The 12,869-nt window shown below is 41.8% G+C and overlaps 1 protein-coding gene across 20 annotated transcripts in view; it reads right to left on the reverse strand.

Annotated features, from left to right (window-relative positions):
- ZBTB20 (zinc finger and BTB domain containing 20) overlaps positions 1–12,869 on the reverse strand; it is a 798,165-nt gene that overhangs the window by 124,369 nt on the left and 660,927 nt on the right. Inside the window, exon 8 of one of the 20 annotated variants that reach the window (XR_009762877.1) lies at positions 8,405–8,893. The exons of the other annotated variants lie outside the window; for them this stretch is intronic. The gene's annotated coding sequence lies outside the window, so the exon portion shown is untranslated. Of the gene's footprint in view, positions 1–8,404; positions 8,894–12,869 lie in introns of those variants that run through there. 20 annotated transcript variants of the gene reach the window in all.

A 12,869-nucleotide genomic window follows, 5' to 3' on the forward strand; every position in this document is an offset into this window, starting at 1 on the left:
AGGCTTTGCCTGGATCATCAGAATGCTCCCGCACTTGATTTCCCCTCTGCAGGTTCATTATTCTCATTGATTCCGTTTAATAAAGTGGCCCATGATTTAACCCAATGAATGGTGTTTGTGTTTTATTTCGGCAATAGGCCGCAATCAGTGTTCTAGGACAGGACACTGTTAAGCAGCCTGATTAACATAAGAGAAGTGCACTACTAGTATCTCTGTGAATCTATAAAACAGGGCCCATACTGCACAGACCTCTTAAGGATTGTGGTGTCTAACCATTTGCTAAAAGGCAGACAACAGAGGCACAGACTCTTTATTGGTGAATTTATGGGAAGTCTTAGTTTACATAGCTCAGTAGCTCACAATTACTGCACTTAGAAAGAGTTGCTTTTTCCTATTCTTTTTGCAAGGTCTCATGGGAAAGATATTTTGCATACAGAGACAGTGTTGCCTGATAAACTGCACGTACAGTATATCTATCTGAGGCAAATCAGAGCAATTTGTCCTGATGTTCACAGTAGTTCATTTATACTGAAGTTTCAGTCTTGGCCCATAGCCACAAAGGCTTTCCTTCCCTCAGGCATGGTAGCAAGACCTTTCTACCTTTCATAATACAGTGCAACTATCCTCCCCCTTATCTCATGTTTCCATGGAGCTTGCTCCTTGCAGTTGCAAGGACCACAGCTGCTTGAAACATGCTGATAGAGCTATTTCACAGTTGTATTCTAAAAATGCATCAAACTGACTTTATCACCCAGCGGAGTACTCTAGGGTAAGAGCATCATCTGCGTAAACTCAATTGAATGGTAAGTTGATTCTGAGTTAAGGATATATTGAAAATGACAACAGGATTTTTAAAGTAATCCAAAACCAACAATAGCATAGTACCAGGCAGATTTTAACCTCTAAAGCCCTAAATGACATATGCCTTCATTTCAAAGGCAGGAGTAGCTAACAAGGTGTCCTCCAGAAGTTGTTTGACTACAGTTCTGATCATCCCTGATCATTGGTCATGCTGGCTGGGGCTGATGGGAGTTCGAGTCCAACAACATCTGAAGGGTACCATATTGGCTGCTACCTACTCCTTTACTAATCATCTTTTTCACTGAAATCTTCAAAAGAGCCCTGCTCCAAATCCCCTCCTGGTTCAAAATTAGGTGGGTAAGGGCAAGCAGTATATTTTTTTTCAGTAAAACATTTTAGTATATAGTAGCACGAGACTGTTTCTTTTCTCATCTTCCAAAAAAGTGCATGACTATCTAGTACAGATAATGTTCAAAGTACATTTTTCTTCTCAATCTCCTTCCAACAGAAGTAAAGACGAAAATCCAAAGGACCACACAGCAAATGCTGTGCACACACAGAGACTTTCTTCCTATCATTGCCTTCCAAGCTGGCAAATAACCACCTCCAAAACCAGAGATTCTACCCACACACACACACTCCTGGAGTAGCCTCTAACACAGTATGACACACTGCTGTCAACAGAGGAAACTGCTAGAGGCTGGCATGAATATTGAGATGTTTAGGTACACACATTGGAGTTCTTCAATAGCAGTCACTAGGGTACTTCTCAGCAGTCACACTCACCTATGGCTCTCAAAGAATCAGTTGCAGGTTTGTTAAGTAATTTTTCAAACTTTCATTGGCTGTTTTCCAACAGAAATGAATGCCACAACACACCAGTTGGTTTCTAAGACACTACCAGAATGTTCAGCCTTTATTTTCTTTAGGAAGTATCTTTGTGGTTTATTATAGACATAACTGGACAGACAGTCATAAAGAACACACTTATCTACATGTCTGTAATGTCAATATATCTGCAAGAAGATTTATATTTGGAATATGGGATGTGTCTCTTTAAATGTACATGTGCACACAAAAACACATGGGTTGGAACCAGGCTACCTGAAAGACCACCTACTCTCATATGTGTCTATCCAAACCTTATGATCCTCTCCTCAGAGGCCCTGCTCCAGATGCCTCTGCTGAATAAAGTAAGGCAGGCAACCAGCAAGGAAAGGGCCTTTTCAGTAGTGGCACCCTGGTATGGAATATCCTTCCAAGGAAGTCTCACATTGTGTCATCTTTGTGGCCTTTTTGGGGGCAGGTAAAGACCTTTCTGTTTCATTTTTATATTGGTGTGTGTGGTGAGTTCTGTTTTATTTACATAGTTCCATGCCCTTGTAATGGTTTAATGTTTTACTTTTATTTCAGTAGTTTTTATTTATTTGTTAGCTGCCTGGAGAACGGTGTTATGGGGTGGCATACAAATGTCATAAATAAGCAAACATACCAGGTACAGATTCTTACTTATACCTTGCTGTTAGTGCAAAGAAATCAGTTTTCTGTTAGGTTCACGGCATGACAGCAGTATTGCTTAAATATATAACCTGCAGTTTTTAAAGGCACAAGTCCCAGTAGTGGGACAGGGAAAAAAGGATTTTACAGAAGGCGCAGATTAGTGATTAGATTAGAAAATCTCCATATTTATCAACCCAAAACACTCAAAATGCACATTATTGTTGTACATTTCCCTGTAACAGATTCTCTAACTCAGTAAGAACATAAGAACATAAGAAGAGCCTGCTGGATCAGGCCAGTGGCCCATCTAGTCAAGCATCCTGTTCTCACAGTGGCCAACCAGGTGTCTGGGGGAAGCCCGCAAGCAGGACCCGAGTACAAGAACACTCTCCCCTCCTGAGGCTTCCGGCAACTGGTTTTCAGAAGCATGCTGCCTCTGACTAGGGTGGCACAGCACAGCCATCACGGCTAGTAGCCATTGATAGCCCTGTCCTCCATGAATTTGTCTAATCTTCTTTTAAAGCCATCCAAGCTGGTGGCCATTACTGCATCTTGTGGGAGCAAATTCCATAGTTTAACTATGCGCTGAGTAAAGAAGTACTTCCTTTTGTCTGTCCTGAATCTTCCAACATTCAGCTTCTTTGAATGTCCACGAGTTCTAGTATTATGAGAGAGGGAGAAGAACTTTTCTCTATCCACTTTCTCAATGCCATGCATAATTTTATACACTTCTATCATGTCTCCTCTGACCCGCCTTTTCTCTAAACTAAAAAGCCCCAAATGCTGCAACCTTTCCTCATAAGGGAGTCGCTCCATCCCCTTGATCATTCTGGTTGCCCTCTTCTGAACCTTTTCCAACTCTATAATATCCTTTTTGAGATGAGGCGACCGGAACTGTACACAGTATTCCAAATGTGGCCGCACCATAGATTTCTACAACGGCATTATGATATCGGCTATTTTATTTTCAATACCTTTCCTAATTATCGCTAGCATGGAATTTGCCTTTTTCACAGCTGCCGCACACTGGGTCGACATTTTCATCGTGCTGTCCACTACAACCCCGAGGTCTCTCTCCTGGTCGGTCACCGCCATTTCAGACCCCATGAGCGTATATGTGAAATTCAGATTTTTTGCTCCAATATGCATAATTTTACACTTGTTTATATTGAATTGCATTTGCCATTTTTCCGCCCATTCACTCAGTTTGGAGAGATCTTTTTGGAGCTCTTCACAATCCCTTTTTGTTTTAACAACCCTGAACAATTTAGTGTCGTCAGCAAACTTGGCCACTTCACTGCTCACTCCTAATTCTAGGTCATTAATGAACAAGTTGAAAAGTACAGGTCCCAATACCGATCCTTGAGGGACTCCACTTTCTACAGCCCTCCATTGGGAGGGCTGGAGTACCTGGAGTACAGCCCATACCAGATAACTTTTCTGGAGATAGGTTCTTTGATCACTGTGAATATCACCACAGTGATTCCATTTACTGGGCTGTATTCAGCTAAATCCTATTCAGGGTAGACCCAAGTCAGTCGTGTCTGTTAACTTCACTGAGTCTACTCTGACTATCCCACTTTAGGGATAATACTAATTTAGTAATCCAGACTTTCTGTCATAGTCTATGACAGGTGCTTGGACAAGTTTGTGCAACCACTTCTGTGCTGGATCCTTGCCCATCTTGGCTAATAGCTAGCAGGGATGGAACAGCCGGCTGGGCCAGGGAGTTGATTAATGCCACTCTGCGAGAGGGGGTGGTCTCTGGCTGCCTGAAAGAGGCGGTAGTGAGACCACTCCTGAAGAAACCCTACCTGGACCCAGAAAATCTTAATAACTATAGGCCGGTAGCAAATGTTCCATTCCTGGGAAAGGTCCTGGAACGAGTGGTGGCAGGCCAGCTCCAGACACTCTTGGATGAGACCGATTATCTGGATCCATTTCAGTCGGGTTTCAGGCCTGGTTTTGGCACAGAAACAGCCTTGGTTGCCCTGTATGATGACCTTTGTTGGGAGAGAGACAGGGGGAGTGTGACTCTGCTGATTCTCCTTGATCTCTCAGCGGCTTTCGATACCATCGACCATGGTATCATTCTGGGGAGACTGGCTGAGTTGGGAGTGGGAGGTACTGCATTGCAGTGGTTCCGCTCCTACTTGGCAGGTTGCCTCCAGAAAGTGGTGCTTGGGGAACATTACTCGGCACCCTGGACTCTCCAGTATGGGGTTCTGCATGGGGTCAGTTCTATCCCCCATGCTGTTCAACATCGACATGAAACCTTTGGGTGCGGTCATCCGGAGCTTTGGAGTGCGTTGCCATCAGTATGCTGATGACACGCAGCTCTATTTCTCCTTTTCATCTTCTTCAGGTGAGGCTGTCAATGTGCTGAACCGGTGCCTGGCTGCGACAATGGACTGGAGGAGGGCTAATAAACTGAGGCTCAATCCAGACAAGACTGAGATGCTGCTAGTGGGTGGTTCTTCTGACCGGATGGTGGATGTCCAACCTGTCCTGGATGGGGTTGCACTCCCCCTGAAAGAGCAGGTTCGTAGCTTGGGAGTTCTCCTAGAATCATCTCTGTCACTTGAGGTTCAGGTAGCCTCGGTGGCATGGAGTGCCTTCTACCAACTTCGGTTGGTGGCCCAACTACATCCCTATCTGGACAGGAATAACCTGGCTTCAGTTGCCCATGCTCTGGTAACCTCTAAATTAGATTACTGCAATGCACTCTACGTGGGGCTGCCTTTGAAGACGGTTCAGAAACTGCACCTTGTGCAAAATGCAGCAGCCAGATTGGTAACAGGGACCAGAAGGTCCGAACATATAAAACCAATTCTGGCCCGCTTGCACTGGCTGCCTGTATGTTTCCGAGCTCAATTCAAGGTGCTGGTTTTGACCTATAAAGCCTTACACGGCTTGGGACCACAATACCTGATGGAACGCCTCTCCCAATACGAACCCACCCGTACACTACGTTCAAGATCAAAGGCCCTCCTCCGGGTGCCTACTCCAAGGGAAGCTTGGAGTCTGGCAACAAGGGAGAGGGCCTTCTCAGTGGTGGCCCCCAAATTATGGAATGATCTCCCTGACAAGGTACGTGTGGCGCCAACACTGTTATCTTTTCGGCGCCAGGTCAAGACTTTCCTCTTCTCCCAGGCATTTTAGCATGTGTTTTATACAGTTTAAATTTTTAAATAGTGTTTTAAATTGTTTTTTAAAAGATGTATTTTAAATTGTATTTGTTTTTAGTTATTGTAAACCGCCCAGAGAGCTTCGGCTATGGGGCAGTATACAAGTTTAATAAATAGATAGATAGATAGATAGATAGATAGATTAGATAGATAGATAGATAGATAGATAGATAGATAGATAGATAGATAGATAGATAGATAGATAGATAGATAGATAGATAGATAGATAGATAGATAGATAGATAGATAGATAGATAGATAGATAGTGTGAATTTATTTTGTTTTCTGATGGAGATGAGCATTTTGCTCCACACAAATAGAGAGCATTTTGCTTTCATATTTCCTTCTTCCATTTTACCTCATAAAACTTCTGATATGTTGAGTTAACTATAAATATGGATGTGGGGATAGATTTCCTCTTTGCATGATACAAACCTGCCAATAAGGCATCTTACAGCTAGGCCTGAAGGTGGAGCACTATATCACACCTAGATTGTCAGTAGAAACAGTAAAAGACAGTAAAACATGGGCTGAAATTTATATTTCCCTGGAATCCACCCAGATCAAAACACAGATCAGAACACAGTATTTGAACTTGCTATTCTATCTATTTAGGGACCATAACAAGTAGGGACATGCAATCATTCAGTAAATAGTTTCATAAACTTACCCAACATATATGACTCTCTCTTTAAGAACATAAGAAGAGTCTTGCTGGATTAGACCAAAGGTCCATCTAGTCCAGCATCCTGTTCTCACAAGGGCCAGATGCCAATGGGGAGCCCACAAGAAGAAGGACTTGGGTGCTTTTCACCAGCTATCTTGATCACCAGCCTTTAAAAGTTGTCCTTTCAACTAATTCCTCTAATAGCCTAAATGGACTTTCTCACATGTCACTCACTTTCATTCTGCCCATCATTTCATCTCCTTCTCTCTCATTCAGCTCTTCTTTCTCTGACCATCATACAAAGTCATAGAATCATAGAGTAGTAAAGTTGGAAGGGGCCTATAAGGTCATCAACTCCAACCCCCTGTACAATGCAGGAATCCAAATCAAAACATTCCTGACAGATGGCTGTCCAGCTGCCTCTTGGATGCCTCCAGTGTCGGAGAGCCCACTACCTCTCTAGGTAATTTATTCCATTGTCATATGGCTCTAACAGTTAGGAAGTTTTTCCTGATGTCCACTCAAAATCTGGCTTCCTGCAACTTGAGCCCATTATTCCGTGTCCTGCACTCTGGGATGATCAAGAAGAGATCCTGGCCCTCCTCTATGTGACAACCTTTCATGTACTTGAAGAGTGCTATCATATCTCCCCTCAGTCTTCTCTTCTCCAGGCTAAACATGCCCAGTTCTTTCAGTCTGTCTCTCCACATAGGGCTTGGTTTTCAGTCCCCTGATCATCCTTGTTGCCCTCCTCTGAACCTGTTCCAGGTTGTCTGCATCCTTCTTGAAGTGCGGAGACCAGAACTGGATACAGTATTCAAGATGAGGCCTAACCAGTGCTGAATAGAGGAGAACTAGTACTTCACGCGATTTGGAAACTATACTTCTGTTAATGCAACCTAATACAGCATTTGCCTTTTTTGCAGCCATATCACACTGTTGGCTCATATTCAGCTTGTGATCAACGACAATTCCAAGATCCTTCTCACATGTCGTATTGCTGAGCCAAGTATCCCCCATCTTATAACTATGCATTTGGTTTCTTTTTCCCAAGTGTAGAACTTTGCATTTATCCCTGTTGAATTTCATTCTGTTGTTTTCAGCCCAAAGCTCCAGCCTATCAAGGTCCCTTTGAATTTTGTTTCTGTCTTCCACGGTATTAGCTATGTCCCCCAATTTTGTATCATCTGCAAATTTGATAAGCATGCTTTGTACCTCCTCATCCAAGTCATTAATAAAAATGTTGAAGAGCACTGGGCCCAGGACAGAGCCCTGTGGTACCCCACTCGTTACTTCCGCTCAGTTTGAGAAGGAACCATTGATAAGCACTCTTTGAGTACGATTATGGAGCCAACTGTGGATCCTTCTGATAGTTGTTCTATCCAGCCCACATTTTGCTAGCTTGCAAATCAGAATATAATGGGGCACTTTGTCAAAAGCTTTGCTGAAGTCAAGGTATATTATGTCCACATCATTCCCACAGTCTACAAGGGAGGTTACCCGGTCAAAAAATGATATAAGATTAGTTTGGCAGGATTTGTTCTTCATAAATCCATGTTGGCTCCTAGTAATCACTGCATTGCTTTCCAGGTGCTTACAGATTGACTGCTTTATAATCTGCTCCAGAGTTTTTCCAGGGATTGATGTTAGGCTGACTGGTCTGTAGTTCCCCAGTTCCTCCTTTTTGCCCTTTTTGAAGATAGGGACATCATTAGCTCTCCTCCAGCCATCCAGCACTTCTCCAATCCTCCATGATTTCTCAAAGATGATAGACAGCGGTTCTGACAGTTCTTCAGCCAGTTCTTTCAATACTCTAGGATGCAGTTTATTAGGTCCTGCCGATTTGAACTCGTTCAAAGTCTTTCTCCAATAAGTTGCAAAGCCACAAAGTGAAAAAAATCTATAGTATGTGTACATAATAATGAAACTAACCTAAAATTACGAAGTAAAGGACATTTATTTACTAAAAGAAAATTAAAAATGCATAGAAATGCTGTGATGAAAACAATGATCGCTTAGGGAAGAAATTACTCTATGTGTTTGTACATGTCCAATAAAAGTGGGATTTGATAAAATAATTTTAGCGTAAGAGTATATCCAATGCACTAGCATGCTCACCATTAGTGGCTATACCCATGGATGCCTTAGTGTTTTTACTTTTGTGTTCAGTTTAGAATATAATTTCGGGTGTATACAAAGTTTTCAGTGTTCACATTTATAATACAGTTTACTGCTATGAGAACCCCACTAAAACAGAGTACTAGAGTTAGGGCTGGATATATTTTATTTGAATTTTGAATCCACTGCCAGTGGTTTGGTGATTTTCCATCATTTGCACTTTGCCTGAACTGTGAGCAAGGCTGAAACAGATGTAGACTTGGAGCTTTTCTGGATTTCCATAGCCCAGACTACCATACTGACCTCTCATAAATCCCAGTGAGACGACATAAGCTTTTTCTGCCTGGCAACACTTCAGAGGCATTAAGTGTAAAAGAGAAGGTAAGTAATTCACCATACTTTCCCATTTCTATAATGGGGGAAGACGTCTTGATACATTTACAGTGCTCCTCTGGGGATATTCCATCAGTTATACCTAACTCTAATGGACAATAATTGATTTGAACTTTCTACTTAGCACAAAGCAGTAAACAGCTTCAATCCAGGCTGCAGCAGTGAACTAGTAGTTTGTAAAATTGGAAGACATTTGAGAAACTTGTCCAGTGTGTCATGAAGTAGCCTAAGAATTGAGAAAAGAAATATTATTACCCTTAGTTCTCATGAACTTAGCATATGATTAACTTATAGGATGAATGCCACAAGTGGAGAGGATTGTGAACCACAAATTTCTGCCCTTTTTGAGGTGCTCTGTCTTTTTGAGGTGCAATGTGATTGCATAAAGTATTGATTATTCATCTCTTGTGTTTAGGTCTGATCCACACCATGATCTTAAATACTCCATTCCCCGCCAGGCCAAAACATTAGACCAGTACTAAAACAGTAATACTGTGGCATACTACAACAATTAGTGTCTATGATGCCATACTGTACTGTCTACCTTCGTTGTCCTAACCCAATACAGAAGATTCTTCTTTTTGCAGCGTGGTTGTGAATGGTGGCCATCCCCTTTTGCTCATAATTATGAACTCATTAGAATCTTGCTAATAACTTCTAGAAAACTGCCTGCTTTACTTTCCCTCTCTGTTCTCCTCTGCTACCAAACACAATGATAAAAACCTGGTTTGCTAGTGTAGATCCACACTATAGCATCTTAGTCCTTTACCAAATACAAAATGTTGACCTACTGAATGTTCATTCTTATGGGCAATCCCTGGACAGATGGACAGACGGATGGTCACACACACCATTTAAATTGTGTGAAAGATTTAAAATAGTACTAATTGGTATCTAAGCTAGAATGTGAAGAAATGGGAAAAGCTGCTGAAGGAGCCATGACCAATAGCTAATGTGGAAGCTATGTAGCAGATCCAGAATGAAAACAAACCTTTTCCCACAAATTTGGAAAAATCAATATGCTTACCACAATAGCAGTAGTGATGAGTAGATCTCCCCTCCCCCCAATTCCATTCTGATTCATTTGTCATCTGTGTTTAATGAGCTCATTCCCCAGGTGACTGGAAAAGTCTGATTTCTTTACTGGCTCCCTCTCCTAGTTCACTATCTTGGAGTAAGTGTGCCAGCAGTGCCTGTCACATATGCATTATCACATAGCTTCTACGATTTGGAGTATGGTTGCTGTGAAACATGCATTAAACCTGAAGTACAGCGTTAGTATCCTACATTTTCAACATACGATTTATGTTCTCAGTTTGACTAACAACAATCAGCACACAAACTAATACAGCAACAGCCAATTTAAAAAGATAGCAAAACCTAACTGCTTTAAGTTAAAAAAAAAAAAAGCAAGCTTACGTTATGAGTTCTTAAAAGCCTGGAAAAACAGAAATGTTTTTGCCTGATGCTTAAATTGTAGTAGTGAAGTCTCTAGGCCTCTTTGGGGAGGGCACTTCAAAAGCAAAGAGCCACCACTGAAAAGACTCCCTTTCTAGATTGTGAAGGCATCAGAATAAAGGCCTCAGAGAGCAATCTCATTGGATGAGCAGATTGATATGGGAGGAGGTCCAACAAATATCTGAGTCCTAAACTGTGCTGTGCTTTAAAGATTAAGAGCAGCATTTTGAATTGAGCTGGAAATTTATTGGGAGCCAGAGTTGTTTCAATACAAGCAAAAGATCTATTCACCTGATCTCTGCTAGCAACCTAGCCACGGTGTTTTGGACTGAAATTGAAATTGAAACTTTATTTTTACCCCACCCTTTTTCCAAACTGAAACTCAGGCTGGCTTACAAATAAAACTACATGTAGTTAAAAACATAGAAAAACATACAATTAAAATACAATTAAACTATGCACAACCTTAAAACCGTAAAAGGCACGTAAAAATCTAAAAACAATTTAAAATAATACAGATAATAATATAAAACAATAAAACAAGCCTTGTAAAGCCCAATCCTAAACAGAGCTTGGAAAAGTTACTTTTTTGAACTACAACTTCCATCAGCCCCAGCCAGCATGGCCACTGGATTGAGCCAATGGGAGTTGTAGTTCAAAAAAGTAACTTTTCCCAGCTCTGATCCTAAACACCTTCTATCCCAAAAGCCTGTTGGAATAAAAAAAGTCTTTACTTGCCGACGGAAGGATGGCAAGGAGGGGGCCATTCGTGCCTCCCTAGGAAGGGAGTTCCAGAACCTAGGAGCAGCCACCGAGAAGGCCCTATCTCGCGTCCCCACCAATCACACTTGTGAGGGTGTTGGGACTGAGAGAAGGGCTTCTTCTGAAGATCTCAGGGCCCGGGCAGGCTCGTATAGGGAGATACGGTCTGACAGATAGCCTGCACCTGGGCCGTATAGGGCTTTAAAGGTCAAAACCAGCACTTTGAATTGTGACAAACTGGCAGCCAGTGGAGCTGTTGTAACAAGGGAGTTATATGGTCCCTGTAACCAGCCCCTGTTAATACTCTGGCTGCAGCTCTTTGTACCAGTTTAAGTTTCTGAACAGTCTTCAAAGGCAGCCCCACGTAGAGCGCGTTACAGGATGTAACTAAGGCATGCATCACCATAGTCAAACCAGGCATTTCCAGGAATGGGTGCAGCTGGCGCACTAGTCTTAAATGGGCAAAGGCACTCCTGGCCACGGTCAAGACCTGGGCCTCCAAGTTCAAAGCAGAGTCCAGGAGCACACCCAAACTGCGAACCTGTGTCTTCAGGGGGAGTGTAACCCCATCCAGCACAGGCTGAATCTCTATTCCCTGATCTGCCCTTCGACTGACCAGGAGCACCTCTGTGTTGTCTGGATTTAGTTTCAATTTGTTCGCCCTCATCCAGTCCATCACTGATGCCAGGCACTGGTTCAGGACCAGGACAGCTTCCTTGGCTTTAGGTGGAAAGGAGAAATAGAGTTGAGTGTCATCCAACAATCCAATTTAGATTGGCTGTGCTTTCTAAACTGTCTTCAAAGGCAGTTCCTCATTGTAGTAATCTAACCTTGAAGTTACCAGGGTATGGATTAACTGTATTTTTGTGTGTGTTGGTAGTACTTTAGTTATAAAATTCTATTTCTTTGCAATTTCTTACTGTGAACTGCTCTAGAATATATTTGTATGAAGGACACTATACAAATACATTCAATAAAACAATATGTTAAAAAATACTTTCCAGGTCACAAGGATAAGGAAATAGTTCAAATACACCTAACATAATTCCGTCTCTGAAACTAGTAGATTAGGGTTTATAGCCAGTACTGGAGGGTGCCTGTCTTGAGAAATCCTTATACTCTGAAGTTGTTGGAGGAAGCATGGGATACAAATCTAATAAACATTAAAAACAGCTATGCTTCCTGCTCTTTTTTGTTATCTCTTGGGCTAAGAGCCCTAACTACTGATTAACATGTGGTGGTATGTTGATCTTCCAGCTACATTAACAAAAATCTAGATTTTAGGAAAACTGAGACTGATTAATAAGAAACTTATTTTTCTTTTGCTTGTTCAGTTAGTAGAAGTGTTAAATGATTGCTCACCTACTACTGATTCAACTTTACAATTGTATGTTATGGCATAGTATGAAGGTTGGGGACACAATCTTAAAAATGGAAGGTAGATTGCAGAAAATGATTTATTTTGCATAATGTGGGTTTGCCATTACCAATTTAGACTGTCGGACATTATCATTCTCTCTCTCCCCCTCCTCTCAGTAAATACATTGGAAAGGCATTATTTAAAACAACACTTAAGTCTGTATCTTTCAACAGGCAATCTGAAAAGGGGACTGGATATTCATGAAGAAAAGCAGGTGCTGCAACAAAGCAAAATGGTGCTTTAGCTGAGCACTTCACTCCACAGCTCATCTCACACAGAAAATACATTAGGATTTCAAGTCCCCACTATAAGTACTCACAGAAGGAGGGGGGCTTGTAGATACAAAAATAAATGACCAAAATAATTCATTGCTAATGTAATTACACCAGAGATGCATCTAGCCACATCTCTCTTGCAAAAAGAGAGGCAAAACTTGGCTTGCTTCCAGGTTACTTTAACCAGTCTCATCCCCTAAACTTTGATGGGGACGTTCTTCTCTGCCTCTCAATTATGGATGAGGTAAGACTGGTCAGGATACATGAGACAGCCTAAATTCTGGAAT

Source organism: Rhineura floridana, chromosome 5 (genome assembly GCF_030035675.1).
Source record: "Rhineura floridana isolate rRhiFlo1 chromosome 5, rRhiFlo1.hap2, whole genome shotgun sequence".
In the NCBI taxonomy this organism is placed as follows: Eukaryota; Metazoa; Chordata; class Lepidosauria; order Squamata; family Rhineuridae; genus Rhineura; species Rhineura floridana.